Source organism: Rhamphochromis sp. 'chilingali' (genome assembly GCF_963969265.1).
Source record: "Rhamphochromis sp. 'chilingali' genome assembly, chromosome: 1".
NCBI classification, from domain to species: Eukaryota; Metazoa; Chordata; class Actinopteri; order Cichliformes; family Cichlidae; genus Rhamphochromis; species Rhamphochromis sp. 'chilingali'.
Window position 1 is genome coordinate 764,087 of NC_137929.1, and position 19,250 is coordinate 783,336.

At 44.1% G+C, this 19,250-nt stretch overlaps 2 protein-coding genes across 2 annotated transcripts in view; both read right to left on the reverse strand.

Annotated features, from left to right (window-relative positions):
- LOC308404084 (uncharacterized protein) overlaps positions 1-796 on the reverse strand; it is a gene marked incomplete at its 3' end in the record, with an annotated part of 158,749 nt that extends 157,953 nt beyond the window's left edge. Inside the window, exon 1 of the mRNA XM_080893930.1 lies at positions 540-796. The remainder of the gene's footprint in view (positions 1-539) is intronic.
- The window catches only part of LOC308397880 (uncharacterized protein), a 350,136-nt gene that overhangs the window by 163,119 nt on the left and 167,767 nt on the right, over positions 1-19,250 (reverse strand). The gene's annotated exons all lie outside the window — the stretch shown is intronic.

Genomic DNA, 19,250 nt, shown 5'->3' on the forward strand with positions numbered 1-19,250 from the left:
AAATGTGTCCGTCATAATAACGTTACAGGCTATGCTAGGCCGTACATGCCAACCCTCCCGATTTTTCCAGGAGAATCCCGAATTTCAGTGCCGCTCCCGAAAATCTCCCGGAGCCACTATTCTCCCCAATTTCCCCCGTTTTTCCACCCGGACAACAAAATTGAAAACCCATATCTCAGATTGGCGCAGCCAATTCCAGTTTCCAACAATAGCTGCTACTACTGCAGCTACTTAGTTTTAATATTACTCTCATTACTGTTTCTGGGTCGCAAAATAGACGTTTAACATATTTTCAGGCGAGAATGTAGCTGTGTAAACTTCAAATATCTGAGCCGGTGTTCCAGATCTACTGGCGTTTAGATCAACTGGCGTTGGTCGAACAGATGTGTGGCAGTCTTGCGTTTCAGGAGCTCCTACCGACAAACCAGCAAAAAAACGCCAAATGTGTCATCTGTGACACTTGTGAGGTTATCTCAAACACACTCCGTCAGTCTTGATGCTGTTGAACAACAAAATGTTTACAAATGTGGCGAGTTCACCTGGTGATATCCTCATGCGCGACGCGATCGCGAAAACAGCAAACAAGTAACACCACGCCGATGTTGTTCACAGGACAGCAAGAGTAAACGATCGGGAGACTCTTGTCGTCGTCATCGTTCCCCTCTCACGGTTTATTTCTCCGAATTCAGCGTTTTTGTTTCACAACTACAGCGTGCTGTTTACTTTGTGCACTAACATGGAGTCGAGTCAACCAGCGCCACCTCTGGCCAAGTGCCACAGCCTACAGCCAGATCAACCTGTGACACACATCTGCACCACGTTTGAATTCGTTTCTTGCACATTTGTACCTTTCAATTGTGTCTGTTTGTGCGTCATGCAAATAAACCTTTGAAATGAATGAAATGATATCATGTATTTATTATCAGCCTACATTTGTACAAAATGCCAAATGACATTTACCGTTGAAAAAATAAAAGAAATAAAACCCCATCGGCCCATAAAAACGAAAAATCACGAGCGGCCCATCGGGCCGGTATCGGGCATACCGGGAAAATGCCCGGTATGCCAGTCCAGCTATGTAAGCAAGTATATTTCTCCCCCCTTTTTTTTTTTTTTTTTATCAAGAAGCAAAGACAAAAAGGGAAAAAAAAAAGAAACAGGGCAGGGTTCAGTGGTTGAATCATCCGTCCCCACCAATGCCAAAACCAAATCTACGCCCTTGCATCGGTGCAAATTATAAGTCCGTATCATAATGTCTGTTGTTTTCGTGTTTGTTGGTTTGTTTTAAGTTTTTTAATTTAGCGAGTTGGTTATTAGATGCCGCTTCAGCCAGCCAGTGAATCCTCCGCCGCCCAGCCCTTGCGCACCTCGCAAACGGAGGGCGCCCTTACTCCCAGCAATTGGGCGATAGAAAACCGATCGGCGCCTGTGCCATTCCCAATATGCGCTGGCTTGACGTCGGGGCAGCATGAGTACCAGTAAAAAAAAAAAAAAAAAAATCTTTTGCTGATGCCCGTGATGCCGCCCCCGTCCGCGTCGTCCGTATCAAAAACCGCTACTTCACTCACAACAGGATAACTTTAAATTAATGTTAACAATGTCATTACCATTACACTGTCGGCTTTAATAAGTATTTTAACAATGAATCAACATTTATTTGAAGACTGAGATTTAAATCTTGACCATAATGATAATCCTGTTAAAGAATCAACATTAATTTAATGTGATTTTGCGATCTGGGTTAGGATGTTTCAACACTTCTAAAGTGCAGTGATTTTGAAACACTGCTCAAAGTGTAGTTGAGACCGCCTTTATGACGGTTCTCAGATCAGTATCATTTTTCACTTAATTTTTTTATGAGCACGTTTATACAGTGAAAATTCCAGAAGACTCAGACATCTAGAAAAAACAAAGAGTGAGATCAGCAGAACTCGAGAACACAGACATGTCTCCTGTAACTGCGACACTCTGCGGGACTCTGCTGTGTTTCAGCGTCTTTGTGTTTGTATCTGCAGGTGAGGTTTTATAATTTAAATTGTTATAAAATTAAACGATATTTTCCTGTGAGATAAACAGTGTTCAGTAGAGTTATTTTCATACTGGTTCAGTTTGTCCGTGTGTGCAGAGACTGGGTGGAGTCATTAAGAGTCTAATGAGACTTTCTCTTGTATTTTCTGAATATTACATTCAGTTGTCAGAACGTGATTTTATTCTGTGCAGCTGGTTAAAGAACAGCAGCGTGTAGAAACACTTTTAATCGTCTCTTTATGGTGCTGCGCCCTTTTTTTTAATCAGCCTGCTGTCCCTTAGGACAAAGTCGGGGGATCAGAGCCAGTTGATATATCTGTTACCGTAATCTGTGATTTTCACCTTTATTTAAACCTCAAGTTAAACCATGAATTGAGTCGAGTTTAAATGGAAAAAAAAGAGGTTTCTATAGCTTAAGAGTCAGATCAGCAGCATCTCTGCTAACTGCGTCACTCTGCTCCACTTTGATGTTTGTCAGCATCTTCGTGTTTGCTGTAAGCTTTAATTGTAAGGCACAAATCTGTCTGTCTCTGAGATAAAGACGAATAAACAAAAGGTGGTTTACATGTTACTAACCAAAATATTATTATTAATATTATTATTAATTTCTTGTACATTGTTTCAGTGTGTGTAAACATGATGTGAGGCTTCTTTCTCTCACACATTATGTTCACTTATTATCAGCACATGTTTTTGTTGTGTGGAAGCTAACATCTTGTAGTTTCTGACACTTTGCATGTTTATCATGAGGCTAAAATTCCCCCTCAGTCGGTCACAGGTAACTTGGTGGATGTTCAGAGGTTCATTAAATCCAACATGACTAAAAACTCAAATGTTAAAGGAAATAAACAAAATATTTAAACTAAATCATTCTGATCATAATTGTACTTTGTGTCACGGTACTGGGTCGTGCGACCCAGTGTTTGAGTTTTTATGTATCTTTTGTATTCATTTGTGTTCTAGTTTAGCTCATCTAGTTAATTTCTAGGTTGCAGTTTAGTCCTTTTTTTCTTAGTTGTTTCTGTCATCTCCCCCTGTACTGTCTCCCTGGTCCATGCGTCTATGTCTGTGTGGTCCTTATTGTCAAGTTTGTGTCATGTCTATGTCTCCATGTTTCCTGTTTTATTTCGAAAGAGTCTGGTGTTCTTTGTTCATTGTATTTAGTTTCACTGCCCCTGTCCTGTCATTAGGTTCATGTGTGTCAGCTGTTCTTGCTCATGTGTTTCCACTTCCCCTGCTCATCCCTGTGGGTATTTAGTCTCTGTGTTTCATTCAGTCTGTGTTGCATCATCTGTTACCATTCCTGTCACTCTAGCTACACGTCATGATTTCAGATTCTTTTACTGGTCATGTTCATAATAATCAGATCCTTTCATGTTTTCATAGCTTTTTCATGTCATGTTCATAGCTCATAGTTACAGTTATAGTCCGAGTCTTAGTTTGTCTTAGTCTTTAGTTGTTTCCCAGTTTAGGCTCTTTGTTTAGGTCATTGCCTTAGTTTATGTTTGGCTCACTTTGAGTTTAGTTAAAGTTTTGCCTCCTTCGTCTGTGTCCGCACCTGGGTACTTCAAACACCCTCCACACAGTCTGCCCCCACTGACCGCGACACTTTGACCTTTAACCTTTAACCTCTCTGCTCTGTGTTGTTTCCTCTTTCAGACCTGAAATTGATCACAGCTGAATCTGGACAGGACGTCACTCTGACATGTCGAGCTCCAAACAACAACATCAATACTTTAGAATGGAGCAAACCTGACCTGGGAGATAAGAATGTCTATTTGTACCAGAATGGCCAATTCAAACCAGATCACCAGCATCCATCTGTTAGGAACCGGGTGGATCTGCAGAACAGACGGATGATGGATGGAGACGCGTCTTTGATTCTGAAGGATGTGACAATTGGTGACACTGGAACATACGAGTGTCGTGTCAACATGGAAGGAAAAAACCGCAAGGACGCTAAACCCGTCAGTGTCTTCTACCTCCATGTTGTTCCTCCAGGTGAGTGAGTAGAGTTGAGTGTGTGTGTGATCAGAGGTGAAGCTGCTTCCTGGTTGTTGATGTTTGTTTCTAAAGATGTTGTTGATGAGACTTTGTAGAAAGCAGCTGGTCTGAGTGATGTGATCAGAGTGCAGTAGATAATGTCTGACAGCAGTTTGAAGAGGAAATGGATTCTGTTCTGTTCTTCACTCATCACCTACCTGACAGCTGACACCTCACACCTGTTGTTGTTGTTGGATTTTTGGTTTTTTTTTTTTTTTGCTTGTCCCGTTTGGATCTATAGTCATCAGAATTGTTGTCTGAAGGCCAAGAAAGATGCCAAGCGGATTTACTTTGCCAAGTGGATCATCATGGCCTTGCCATATTGGTCCATTTGATTGACCTTTATTATAATTATGTATTTATTTTATTTTATTTTCGGTTGTTACAGACGGGACAGACATGACTGGGGGATAGAACAGGGAGAAAGAATGAAAGAAAGAGAGGGAGAGAAAGAAAAAGAAAACCCCCAAAACACTTAGATCACCTGTATGGGGATAAGAAAAAAAAGAAGAGAAAAGAGCAAGATAATAAATACAACACCATCACAATATACTACCTAACAGTAGATAACAGTAGATACTAAATATTACATGTTATTATGCAGTACACAATAGACAGAGGTCGACAGCGCACAATGTGCTTTGAGGTAGCAGCCAAAAACGGTGTAGCTTGTGTCTGTGAACACCCGTGTGCACACCTGTGTGGATCAGCACGCTTGTATTCAAAAGGTTTCTCCATGTCCATGACTGGCTCTTATATAGTGCTTTTCTACTCTGTCTGAGCACTCAAAGCACTTTATACATCTAATTCATTCACCCAATCACACAAGCACTTTTTTCTGAGTTTTTAAGTGCTAAGTAGTCTACCATCCATACACATTCACACTCCAATGGATGCATCGGAGAGCAATATGGGGTTAGTATCTTGGCATGCAGACTAGAGCAGCCTGGGATTGAACCACTGACCCTCTGGTTAGTGGCTCTGCCACCTGAGCTACAGCCACCCCGATCTGCTAGGGAGTGTGGGGAGCCATAGCCCCGTCCCCTGAGGGCATGAAGCACTTATGGAGGAGATCCAGGCCATGGACATCCAGAGACCCCAGAATACGAGGACCCAAGGAGGACCACCAGGGTGGCAACCGTGCCACCCTCCTGGGAAGAGCTGCGGAGAGCCCCAAACGAGACGTCACCCAGCATGCAAAGGAGAGGAGGCGAGAGGGGGTTGCAGTGACGTGTCTGCAGGCTCTGCCAGCAGCCAGCTCTACCAGAGGACCGGGCCTCAGGCCCAGAGGCCTGAGGGCACCCCACCCCCCTGAAGGGGCTCAGACGGGCCACAGGCGCCAGGGACAGCCAATCGGTCACCTGGAGTGAGTCGGTACATACATGAGTGCCCAGCCCCAGACACCAAGAACCACCAACACACCAACGTCTGAGGGCATCAGCCACTGGCAGGGAGTGTGGTGAGGGAAGATAGGCCTCCATACCTCGGAGAGCCTGAGATGTTCCCAGTGAAGTCTAAGACCCAAGCTGACATAGACGAACAGGTGCACGGAGACACAAACATGCATTCCCACCCGAATATACAAAACCAAATACTCGGCACTCACCCAATGGAGACAGACACAAATAGACACTTTACACACATTCACACTCCGCAAACATACCCTATATCCCAGGTCCGGGTACAGTTTGCCCCCCTGGGGCAAACTGTACCCAGACCCAGGAGATGTAACCCTTCTGTCTGGGGTGGAGGAAAGCAGACCGCCTCCTTATCGGCAGTAGCAGGGAGGCCCCGCATCCCAGACCCCAATCTGACGGCCAGCACCTCCTCCCAGCCCCAACGGTGAACAAAACGGGGGTGAGTGAAGACCCCAAACCTTCCTCCGCCCGTTCATATGTAGTGTTGCTGCGTGCTGTTCTAAAGTGCATTTAAAACACAGGAGGGCATGGTGCTTCTTGCCAGAGAGCAGCACGGCTCCTCCATCAGTGTCTATATGCATTTAAAATTGAGGGTAGGGCACCAGCACCAGAGGTGGGTTTGAATACACAGACCATCCTCTGGACACTGTGTAACGTACCCATGCCCCAAGGCCCTATTTGTATGTGTTATGAGAGTATGAGTAATGTGGATGTCTAGGTTACGGAATAAAATTGAGGCACAGGCAGCCAGAAGGGGACAGAGGGGGAGTGCCTCCCCTGCACCCTGGTGACACACCTGCACCCCAAGCCCTGCGTATGTGTGGGTGTGGTGGAGCAGGAAGAGGGACTCAGCTGACCCCAGTAGGCATCCCCACACTCTGGAACCCACCAGGGCAAGGGCCAAGACTGTTATTTTTAAAAACTCCCACCATGCTGTTAGAGAAGAGCTGATGTTGATGCTTTTAAAGCATTCATGTCGTTTGATGTTTGAGCTGATAAATGTTAGGTCTGAAATTTCTAGATTATTACATAGTGCCTGTTCTACAGGCTGGGCTATTTATATGGAAACACCGTAATGGCTACCATGGTCACCACCCATCTTGAGGAGTTTGCCCCCTTACATATACTAATGTGCCACAAACAGGACTTTAATATCACCAACCATTCCCATGTTATTACGGTGTATCCATATAAATGGCCCACCGTGTACATCTATCCGGGGTTCATCTAAGTAGGTGTGTTTTAACCATCTAGAGATGAACTGAAGCCTGTTGGCTAAAAAGTAGTGATTAAAGTTAGTCCGATCTAGTCCTCCTTTATCCTTGGTCCTTTTGGTTTTTAAGCTGATATGCGGGGGTTTATCTTTCCAAAGGAATTTAGAAATATACGAGTCTAGAGATCTGAACCAATCTTGTGATGGCTTACTTGGGATCATTGAAAATAATTTTTTTTCATGCCTTTTTCTCATCAGGAGCACACAAAGACAATAAACCTGTTAAAATTGACCCTCCACGTGTTGTTCCTCCAGGTGAGTGAGTAGAGTTGAGTGTGTGATCAGAGGTGAAGCTGCTTCCTGGTTGTTGATGTTTGTTTCTAAAGATGTTGTTGATGAGACTTTGTAGAAAGCAGCTGGTCTGAGTGATGTGATCAGAGTGCAGTAGATAATGTCTGACAGCAGTTTGAAGAGGAAATGGATTCTGTTCTGTTCTTCACTCATCACCTACCTGACACCTCACACCTGTTTCTCACCTGCAGCTCAGAAAGGAGGATCTGGTGGACTGAAAGCTGGTCTGGTAGTTCCTGCTGTGCTTCTTGTTGCTGCTACTGTTGTTGGTTTTTGAAAAGAAACACCAACAACAGCAGCAACAAGAAGAAAACAGTCTCAAGGTTCAAATGAGCGTTCTGCTGAACAACAGAGCGGACAACCTCTTCAGACTTAAGATCATCAACCAATAAACATCATAGACGTCAAACACTCAGAGTTTGGATTTCTTTCTCATTTCTCTGATGATCATCATGTTCAGACTCAGACCAACAGTGTGTGTCTGTGCTGTCTGTCAGTGAACCTGAACTACAGTTTATTCATCTTCATGTTGTTCATGAGATTTACTGACACAAAGTCAAACTGTGTTACAAACATAAATGAATTTATATGATATTATCTCAGAATATATGCACGTTTTGTTTTTTAGCTTCATGTTCAGCGGCTGGTTGTAAGAAAAACTAAAGATCAGCTGTTACAGTATAATTGTTGTTCTGTGAATTATAGACTATTAATAATCTGGCTCATTGTTCAGCTACAACCACTTTGGTTGACATTACTTATTATTCTCTTTTTGTATAAAATGTTGAATTTTACAGCTTACGGAGCAAAATTGTGTAAAAGTAAAAATTTGTGTAGTTACAGACTCATATTTCTTCTCTGATCCTGAACCTTTCTAACCCCTTTCATTTAACATTTCCTCCAGTGAATCTTTGTAAATCCAAATTTCTTCATCTATGTTAATAAAGATTTACATTTATACCTGCTCAAGGTTTTCCAGTGTTTCTGTCATTTGAAGGTTTTGATTTAATTTCTGTTTATTATTTTGTTACAAACTTATCATCAATTAGAAACTTCTAAATATGTAATCAGTTTAAACCTCTTTTTATATTTTCAGTTTGTTTCTCTCATCAGTGTCATGTGGAAAACTAAACTATTTCTAGGTCATCGTATTCGTCTATGTGTTTATACAGCTCTCTGCATTTAAAATCATTAGCTATTGTTAATCTCTGGCTTTCTTCAACAGCATGTCTTTTGTTCTTTTTGTTTTTCCTTCTTTGGCCAGTTGGGATGAGAGAAGGCCCTCCCTCACCCTACATACATACATACGTGTGTGTGTGTGTATGTATGTATATGTATATATTAGGGGTGCAACAATATTCGTATCGATATTGAACCGTTCGATACAGTGCTTTCGGTTCGGTACGCATATGTATCGAACATTACAAAATTTTTAATTGATTTTATCAACTTTTCTTCTGACGATGCTATCTCTTGTGTGTGTGTGTGTGTGTGTGGGGGGGGGGGCTAGCGAGACAGAAGCTAAGCTCGTTGCAACATGGCAACTGCCTCAACGTGACACGAAATTTAACCTCCCCCACCCTCATTCAGATCTGGCGTTTGGAACTATCTTGGTTTTCATGTGAAGCATGACCCTGATATTAAGCGCATCATGGACAAAAGTAAAACAGTATGTCGGATGTGCCACGCAATGCTCAATTTGTGGGAACTAGTGCGTTAGCGCAGTTAGCTTGTTAACGTGTTGATGCCGTCCAGCCCCACGCACGGGGCGATCCGCGGTAACTTGTTAAGGGAGATTTACCGCATTATGGCGTTAACGTAATTTTAACGAGATTAATGCTGAGAGCACTAGTGGGAACACAACGATTATGACTGCACATTTACGCCGACATCATCCTAGTGCAAAGACAAGTGGAAGCAGACAAAAACAACAAGCACGCATGCTGCAAACTTTACCCGAGTCATTTAGACAGCTGTTAGCACATGATTCTCCTTACCCGAGTCAGCCCAGAAGAAGCGTATAGTATAGCTTTTATTTTGGAAAGAGACATTTCTCTGTAATAAACTCTCTTTTCCAAAGATGAGTGATTTCTCGATCAGATAGATTTTTTTTTTTTTAATTATTTTCTTGTTTCAGCAACATTAAATTTAAAAACTGTACTTTTGAGTTAAAATACTGTATATATTTATAATCTTAATAAATGACAAATTAAGAAGGCACGAACATTTTTTTGCATCGAAAAAATATCGAACCGTGACACCAAACTATCGAACCGAACCGAACGGTGAATTTTGTGTATTGTTGCACCCGTAGTACATATATATATTAGGGCTGTCAAAGTTAACGCAATAATGCGTTAATGCAACAAAAATATTTTAACGCAGAATTAACGCACTCACACACACCGGCCTGTGACCTTAGGCCCGCACCGTTTTTTCAGAAAATAGGAAGCAACGCGGCAGTTATAGATGTGAGCAGAAATGGATAAAAAAAGGTTCTTTTGAACGGCAAGTTTTAAGTTCCAAGCAATGCCAGATGGTTCTCTTGACAAGGCCAAAGTAATTTGTATTTACTGTCAATGTGAACTGAGTTATCACTGTAGTACGTCCAGTCTCAAATACCACTTGCTAGCCAAGCACACAGCTAACGCAGAGAGCCCTCATCCCTCTCGCTAAAGGGAGTTCACGCTGGATAGTTTTCAAAGGAGACTGTCACTACCCGATCCGTACCGGAAACTCGATAGGTACCCCGCATGTGCAAATCTTACGTCACTTCCTCTCTTTGCCAACATTGCGACATTCAATATATTTGAATGATACGGTTAGCGCCCAGTTAGCTCCTAGCATTTCTCAACAGCTCTGCCTCCTTTTCGACTGCCCGGGACATTTAAACAATGGATAATCCGTATACAAACAAATTCATGCTTTTCTCCTCAACAGAGAGCGTCCCCCGATTGAACAAAAGCTCCGTAAAATAATAAGAATGGCGCCTAATTACAGACTTAATAATATTGACTTAGCAATGTGTCAAGTGAAGATTCATCAGCCAGATTAAGTGTTTACTGACAATTGACAGTGATAGTGGACATCATCATCACTATTCCAATCAATCCTCTCCACACAGACAAGCATAAAGACACTCGACTACCACTAAATCAAAATTAACACACGTTTGTAATGATGCTAATTCAGTTTACAATACGGTTCGTTCGCTCGGTCAGCAGGGGGCGGTATCCTCGTACACTGGGGAGTAAACTGCCATTAAACGAACAGAAGAAGAAGAAAACCCCTGCACATGCGCGGTACGGATCGGGTAGACCCGATTTGTACGGTCTGACTTTGCACATGCGCAGTAAGGATCGGGGAGTCCTGATCCGTAACTATCTTTTTATTATTTTTATTTTTCTCTACATTATATTAAATGTTTCATTATCGGAAACGTTTTAAGAGACACTTATTATTCTTAACATCTTAACAGATACTCTGACCCGTAACTATCGTAAAACGCTTCGACCGGAAGTAGACACCGTTCGCGCATGTGGGGTACCGATCGGGTTTCCGGTACGGATCGGGTAGTGACAGAGACGTCTGGACAATTCTACAACCAACAAACTTTCAACAGCCATAGCAAAATGGGTGGCTGCAGCTTGCATGGCAATTAACATTGTGGAGGATGAGGGGCTACTTGAAATAATTCGCATAGCATCCAATAACTGCACATATGAATTGCCTTCGAGAGTCACCACTGTAACCAACATACACAACTTGTATGAATATGAGAAATCCAAAGTCGAGGCTTTGGAGCAGACCAACACAGTTGCACTCACCGGAGACTATTGGACTTCTCTAAGTAATCACAGTTACCTTGGGGTAACAGCATGTAACGTCGGGTTGCGTTTAGTGGTTGAGAGGAGGCGGCAAAACACTTAGCAGGCTAGTCAAAAGAATACACACTCACGCTGGCATCGGAAATTCCACAGTGTGTTCTTTAATACACGTTCTCTTTGTCAACCATATAAGCCCGGTTGAACGACTGCAGCTTAACAAACATAGCGCAGAGTGTTTGTACAACCCATAACGTTGCAAAAGAAAGGTGTCTGGGGAGGTAAAACATAAAATCCGTCCCTCCTCATGCTCTAGCGTGCAAGCACATGTCCACACAATCAGAATTAGAATTAGAATTCAACTTTATTGTCATTGCACATGCACAGGTACAGGGCAACGAAATGCAGTTTGCATCCATCCAGAAGTGCTTAGCAGAGAGAGGGCAGTGGCGCATACTGATGACAACATTAACCCTCGACTTGAGTTGTCTTAAAGAGACACCACACCATTGTGACTGTTACAAGCGCATTATTTTTCACCAGAGTGGGAACTTCAGTCGCATGCTTTGACAGTTATGAAGACGGAGGAGAGGCAGATCGCTGACATGTGCGCCGAGCACTTTATGCAGGTAAGACAGTGGGGAATTGAACATAAAGTCAGCACGCTGACCACTGACAGTGCACGCAACATGGTTGCAGCAGCCAGGCAGCTGCCATTTTAGCACATGCCTTGCAGCCTCCATACAGCCTCCATCGAGCCATCACTGTTTCTGTACAGAACAGTCCATTTAACAGCGCATTGGCAAAATGCAGAAAGGTCATAGGCCATTTCAAGCATAGCTCACCAAACGCACTGGAGCGCGAACAACAGCAAATTGCACATTTTCATAGGAAAGAGTCACTTATGCAGGACGTATCAACAAGATGGAACAGTACCCTGGATTTCAACCTTATGTGAGTGAATGTAACAAATTCTTAATAAAGTGTATTTCTCTGAGGGGAGAAGTTTGTTTCCTGCTCAGTGGTGCTGCCAGCTTTGTGTCACCAGTCGCGAGTGATGGAGGTCTCCGAGGATGACCCAGCTTACATGGTTAAGTTCAAGGAGACCTTGAAAGCAGAAATGGAGAAGCAAAAGGAAAAAACTAAAATCGTGTGGCTCAGGGTTGCAACAGCACTGGATCCTAGGTTTAAGGATCTTAAGTGTCTGAGCAGACCTGACAGGGCTGAGGTGTGGCGCTTGATCAGTGCGTTGCTGAGGGAGAGGGAGAGGCCTTCACAGCCTGAACAACTAGCAACATATGAGCCATCTAAGAAAAGATCAGCTCTCATGCTTGCCTCAGACTCGTCATCTGATGAAGAGGAGGACTGTAATGAGAAATGTGTGGAGCGATACAGGGCAGAGCCGACTATTGACATTGAGGACTGTCCCCAGAAATGGTGGTCCAAGCAATAAGAGGCACAAACTGAGATGGCCTACCTTGCATGCAAGTACTTGGCAGCACCTGACACATCCATACCATGTGAGAGGTTATTTTCACTTTCTGGGCATGTTGTTCAGAAGGAGCGAGCTGCCCTGTAATCTGAAAATGTCAAAATGCTTGTCTGTTTGAGCAACTGGTTCAGTGCAAAGAAACAAAAGTAATAGGGACAACCCATGCTCTGTATGTTTTTAGTTCTTTTTTTCCCCCTTTCTCCTTTGTGGTGTTTCCATGTTCATGTTTTGTTAAGAAAACAGACAAAGGAAGGAGGTTGCGTTGCTCAGCCTCTGCTAAATACAACTGGAGAGCAACAAGAAGTACAGTGGGGCAAAAAAGTATTTAGTCAGCCACCGATTGTGCAAGTGCCCACACCTAAAATGATGACAGAGGTCAGTAATTTGCACCAGAGGTACACGTCAAATGTGAGAGACAGAATGTGAAAAAAAAATCCATGAATTCACATGGTAGGATTTGTAAAGAATACTTTGTAACATAACCTTTGTTGGCAATAACAGAGGTCAAACGTTTACTATAGGTCTTTACCAGGTTTGCACACACAGTAGCTGGTATTTTGGCCCATTCCTCCATGCAGATCTTCTCGAGAGCAGTGATGTTTTGGGGCTGTCGCCGAGCAACACGGACTTTCAACTCCCGCCACAGATTTTCTATGGGGTTGAGGTCTGGAGACTGGCTAGGCCACTCCAGGACTTTCAAATGCTTCTTACGGAGCCACTCCTTTGTTGCCCGGGCGGTGTGTTTTGGATCATTGTCATGTTGGAAGACCCAGCCTCGTTTCATCTTCAAAGTTCTCACTGATGGAAGGAGGTTTTGGCTCAAAATCTCACGATACATGGCCCCATTCATTCTGTCCTTAACACGGATCAGTCGTCCTGTCCCCTTGGCAGAAAAACAGCCCCATAGCATGATGTTTCCACCCCCATGCTTCACAGTAGGTATGGTGTTCTTGGGATGCAACTCAGTATTCTTCTTCCTCCAAACACGACGAGTTGAGTTTATACCAAAAAGTTCTACTTTGGTTTCATCTGACCACATGACATTCTCCCAATCCTCTGCTGTATCATCCATGTGCTCTCTGGCAAACTTCAGACGGGCCTGGACATGCACTGGCTTCAGCAGCGGAACACGTCTGGCACTGCGGGATTTGATTCCCTGCCGTTGTAGTGTGTTACTGATGGTGACCTTTGTTACTTTGGTCCCAGCTCTCTGCAGGTCATTCACCAGGTCCCCCCGTGTGGTTCTGGGATCTTTGCTCACCGTTCTCATCATCATTTTGACCCCACGGGATGAGATCTTGCGTGGAGCCCCAGATCGAGGGAGATTATCAGTGGTCTTGTATGTCTTCCATTTTCTGATGATTGCTCCCACAGTTGATTTTTTCACACCAAGCTGCTTGCCTATTGTAGATTCACTCTTCCCAGTCTGGTGCAGGTCTACAATACTTTTCCTGGTGTCCTTCGACAGCTCTTTGGTCTTGGCCATGGCAGAGTTTGGAGTCTGACTGTTTGAGGCTGTGGACAGGTGTCTTTTATACAGATGATGAGTTCAAACACGTGCCATTCATACAGGTAACGAGTGGGGGACAGAAAAGCGTCTTACAGAAGACGTTACAGGTCTGTGAGAGCCAGAGATCTTCCATGTTTGAGGTGACCAAATACTTATTTTCCACCCTGATTTACGGATAAATTCTTTACAAATCCTACCATGTGAATTCATGGATTTTTTTTTCACATTCTGTCTCTCACAGTTGAAGTGTACCTCTGGTGCAAATTACTGACCTCTGTCATCATTTTAAGTGGGGGAACTTGCACAATCGGTGGCTGACTAAATACTTTTTTGCCCCACTGTATAGCCAAACTCTTTTTTTCAAAGACATGGGAAGTATTAAGGTATAGCCTAACTGCACTTTATAGGGTTATGTATTACATTCCCCACAGTTACATATGCATTTTATTTATTGTATTTTTATTTTTAATGTGTATCGCGTCTCCCTGTTTTCATCCCACTTAGATGAGAATATGTTTTGTAAGCCTTAAGTGTCTAATGGTAAATTAAATAGTTACATCGTGATTTTTCATTGTTTTGAATTGTTTCAATAAAAATAAACATATTTGCATAAAGCAAGTGTATTTGTTCACTCCCATACTGTTAAGGGTATTAGAAACACGAAGAGTATCCTGTTAGTTTCTTTCGAACAGATCTTAAGAAAATCTGTGATTAATTTGTGATTACTCTTGAGTTAACTATTGATAAATATGCGATTAATCGCGACTAAATATTTTTAATCGACTGACAGCCCTAATAGATATGTATGTATGTATGTATGTGTGTGTGTGTGTGTGTGTGTGTGTGTGTGTGTATTTAGTAGATCCACCGTTTAATTATAGCCTCTAAACACTTCCTGTAGGTTCCAATGAGAGTCTGGATTGTGGTTGAAGGTATTTTGGACCATTCCTCTTTACAAAACATCTCTAGTTCATTCAGGTTTGATGGCTTCCGAGCATGGATAGCGCTCTTTAACTCACACCACAGATTTTCAACAATATTCAGGTCTGGGGACTGAGATGACCATTCCAGAACATTGTACTTGTTCCTCTGCATGAATGCCTTAGTGGATTTTGAGCAGTGTTTCAGGTCATTGTCTTGGTGAAAGATCCAGCCCAGGCGCAGCTTCAGCTTTGTCACTGATTCTTGGACATTGGTCTCCAGAATCTGCTGATACTGAGTGGAATCCATGTGTCCCTCGACAAGATTCCCAGTCCCTGCACTGGCCACACAGCCCCACAGCATGATGGAACCACCACCATATTTTACTGTAGGTAGCAGCTGTTTTTCTTGGAATGCTGTGTTCTTTTTCCTCCATGCATAACGCCCCTTGTTATGCCCAAATAACTTAATTTTAGTTTCATCAGTCCACAGCACCTTATTCCAGAATGAAGCTGGCTTGTCCAAATGTGCTTTAGCAAACCTCAAGCTCTGTTTGTGCTGTGGGCGGAGAAAAGGCTTCCTCTGCATCACTCTCGCATACAGCATCTCCTTGTGTAAAGTGAACCGAATGGTTGAACGATGCACAGTGACTCAATCTGCTGCAAGATGATGCTGTATGTCTTTGGTGCTGGTCTGTGGGTTGACTCTGGCTAGTTCAATAGCAGTTCAATAGTTGACATTAATCTTACAGAGAATGTGATGATTTTATGGATAATTAAAGTCAGTCATATATCCACAAACACAACAAGCTGAAAGTCAGTGATGCTGTTCGGTTTGCAGTCCTGAATATCACGGCAGAAGCAGGATTCTTCTTCTTGTATACTTTCTGCCCATTTAGCAGAAGTCAGCCTGTTTAAGGCTCTGATATCTATTCTGTATGACTTAAAGCAGTTATGACATGGTCTGATTTTCTCACTGTTAAGGGAAAAATCCCAAACAGAAATCTGCCAATTGTAAACAGAAACACAGTGAGACAAAATACTTAAACACATGTACATGGGTGAAGTCTCAAATGAGAATCACACGGTGTACTTCTTTATTTGTGCATTTATAGTCACTGGTGCCCATACAGCAGTGAATACGCCTATTCATAGGCAGAGGAATGTTAGTGCGTAGGGAGTGAAGATAAGAGTGTCCAGCTCTCCTCTTCCTGGCAGGAGTGAAATAATAACAGCTTGTTCAGCTGTAGAAAAGAATTTATAACACAGTCTTGTAGTGGACAGCAGTCTAAGTCATCAAAAGGTCAACATACAGTATTCTATCATATGCAAACTTATATCATTAAAAGCTTATACTGACTACTAAGTACAATTTTCCATTGACACTCACCCAATAAAGGAATATTTCATATTTTGGTGGACCACCAGGTGGCTCCACTCACACCCAAGTTGAAGGGAAGTGCTGGGGTGGAGATTTTGGTGCTTTCTGTATGTGAAGTTCTGCTGGTTCAGTTAATAAAGTTGGAGTGAGACACTGAGACCTCTCCTGTCGTTTTTACATAGACCCCTGTGGCGAACATGCTAAGGTTCGAAGACAAAGCCAGCTCCGGCCTGGAAGCATCGGCTGCTGCCGGACTTCCACCTCTGCCAATGGCTGCGTTTGCTGTGGCACTTAAATTGCTGGATTTTTGGCTTCATGACCCTCCTTCATGGTTCGTGCACGTAGAAGCTTAGTTTGCTCTTCGTGGAGTTTCAGCCGATGATACCAAATACCACCATGTGGTGGCTTCACTTGATCCTCTGTCCACCCACCGCTTGATGACTCTCCTCCAGGACCCCCCAGCCCAAGGCAAATACACCGCCCTCAAGGCGCTGTTGCTGCAGCGTTACTCCCTCTCTGATGCTGAGCGGGCTGAGCAACTCCTTTCGAGGTCATGGAGAGCATGCTGTCCTTAATGGCCGCGGATGATGGAGGATTCCTCTTCACCCACCTCTTCCTCCGACAGCTGTTGGACTTGCCAACTCCCCGCTATTGGCCATGAAGGATTACCGCTCCCTTGCGGAAGAGCCGGATCGCATCCTCCTGGCTACCAGGAGTTTCGGCATCCAGGCGATTGTCCCGGACTCACCAGTGTTTTCCCCCGCCCCCTCACCGATGCTCCAGGGGCCCTCCGACTCGTCCACGGTGGCTGGAATCGCTGCACCGTGGCACCGCGGAAAAGGGCTTTGTTTTTATCACCAGCATTTTGGAGCGAAGGCACGGCGCTGTCTGCCGCCTTGCAGTTTCCAGACCCACGGAAACAGGCCCACCAGTGCTCTGTAGAAGCCGCGACCGCTGGTGAAAAGGAAAGGCTGCTTTTCATAAAGGTCTCATGCTCAGGGAGGCGTTTCCTGGTGGACTCTGGCTCACAGAAGAGCCTTCTTCCCCTGGCTGGCTCGGACAGGCTAGCTGAGGGCTGTGGGTCACTGCTAACTGCGGCTAATGGCTCCCCCATCAAAACCTTCGGTGAAAGGTTAGCGACTGTTTGCTTTCATGACCGTGACTTTTATTGGAACTAGTGTTTGGTTGACCCCTCCGCATGCCTGGAGAATTCATGCCCGAGAACCCTCCCCCCTGCTTCGATCCATCGGTGCTATCCCTCAACCCGCTATTGCACTCGCTTTGGGTTCCTGGTCCGGTGCACCATTGCCTGCCTGACACTTTTGTTCCAAAGACTTTAGAGACTGATAAGTTTGTTTTTGTCAGACACGATGCCCACAGGACACCGCTGCGGCCGCTGTATGACGGCCCATTTAGGGTTATTGAACCGGGCCAGAAACATTTTTTTTTTTGGATTTTGGGGGTCGTAGGGAGACTGTGTAGGTTGACAGATTTAAACCTGCACATGTTCTTCCGGACAGTCATGTAGTGCCAGCCTAGGCCCCTCGCCATGGCCGCCCTCTTTCGATGGGTTTAACAGACTCTGGTTTTCCCCCCAGGACTACCCCCCGACCACTGCCGTTTGAGCTTCCTCCTGCCTTCCTGCTTGCCTTCACCAGCCTCGTTCACAGGATGGAGCTTCCTCTGCCTGTTCTCTCCCTCCCAGGTTCAGTTGTTCGGGCCGTTTGCTTAGGCCCAGGGTCCTGGACTTAGACCAGGAGTGACATGTTCAGCCGCATGTTCTCCTTAAATTGCTGGCTGTCTGAGTGGTGTCCCAGAAACGATGTGGGCTTCATAGATAATTGGCAAACCTTCTGGAGGAAACCTGGTCTTGTTAGGAGAGACGGCATCCATCCCACTTTGGATGGAGCAGCTCTCATTTCTAGAAATATGGACAATTTTATTAACAATAATAATAATAATAATAATAATAATAATATTAATAATAATAATACATTTTATTTGAGGGCGCCTTTCAGAAACCCAAGGTCACCTTACAAAAAACACAATTAATAAAAGGAACTGTAGTCATAAAATACATAAAATAAGTTAAAATTACAAAACAGAGCTTGACAACAGTTATTTTTTATTTTATTTATTTTTTTTATTTTTGCCTGTCCCATTTGGTTCTTTAGCCATCAGAATTGTTGTCTGAAGACCAACAAGGATACCCAATGGATTTACTTAGCCAAATGGATCATCGTGGCATTGCCGTATTGGTCCATTTGGTCGATCTTTGTTTTTATTATTTATTATATTTTATTTTCAGATGTTATAGACGGGACAGACATGAGTGAGGGGTAGGAAAGGGAGAAAGGAAGAGGAAGGAAAGGAAAAACAGAAGGGGAGAGGGACAGTGAGAAAGGGGGGGAGAAAAAAAATAAAAATCTCCTGGATCACCTGTTGAGAGAAGAATAGAAAACAAGCAAAAAAACAAAAAAAACAAAGCAACATACTAAACACAACACCATCGCATTAATCTAGCTAAGTGTAAACAGCAGTAAATACTAAATATTCAATGTTGTTGTGCAGCACGCAGGACAGATGTGCTTCGAAGTAGTAGCCAAGAAAGGTGTAATTTGGGTCTACGAGCAGTGAACACCCGTGTGCATACCTGTGTGGATCAGCGCGCTTGTATTCCAAAGGTTTCTCCATGTAATGATCTGCTAGAGGGTGTGGGGGGGCCACAGCCCCGTCCTCCAGGGTATGAAGCAGGTATGGAGGAGATCAAAACTCCAGACATCCAGAGGCCCCCAGAACACAAGAGACCATGGAAAACCAACAGAGGGGCAGCCGCGCCACTGTCCCAGTAAGAGCTGAGGAGAGTCCCAGATGAGGGTTCACCCAGCAGCCGCGGAGCAGAAGCCAGGGGGAGTTGCAGTGACGCGCCCGTGAGCTCCGCCGGCAGCCAGCTGTGCCTGAGTGACCGAGCCCCAGGCCGAGAGGCCGGGGGCACCCCACCTCCGAAGTGGCCCGAGCGAGCCCCAGGTTCCAGGCCCCGACAAGCGGCCGCCAAGGAGTGAGCCGGTGT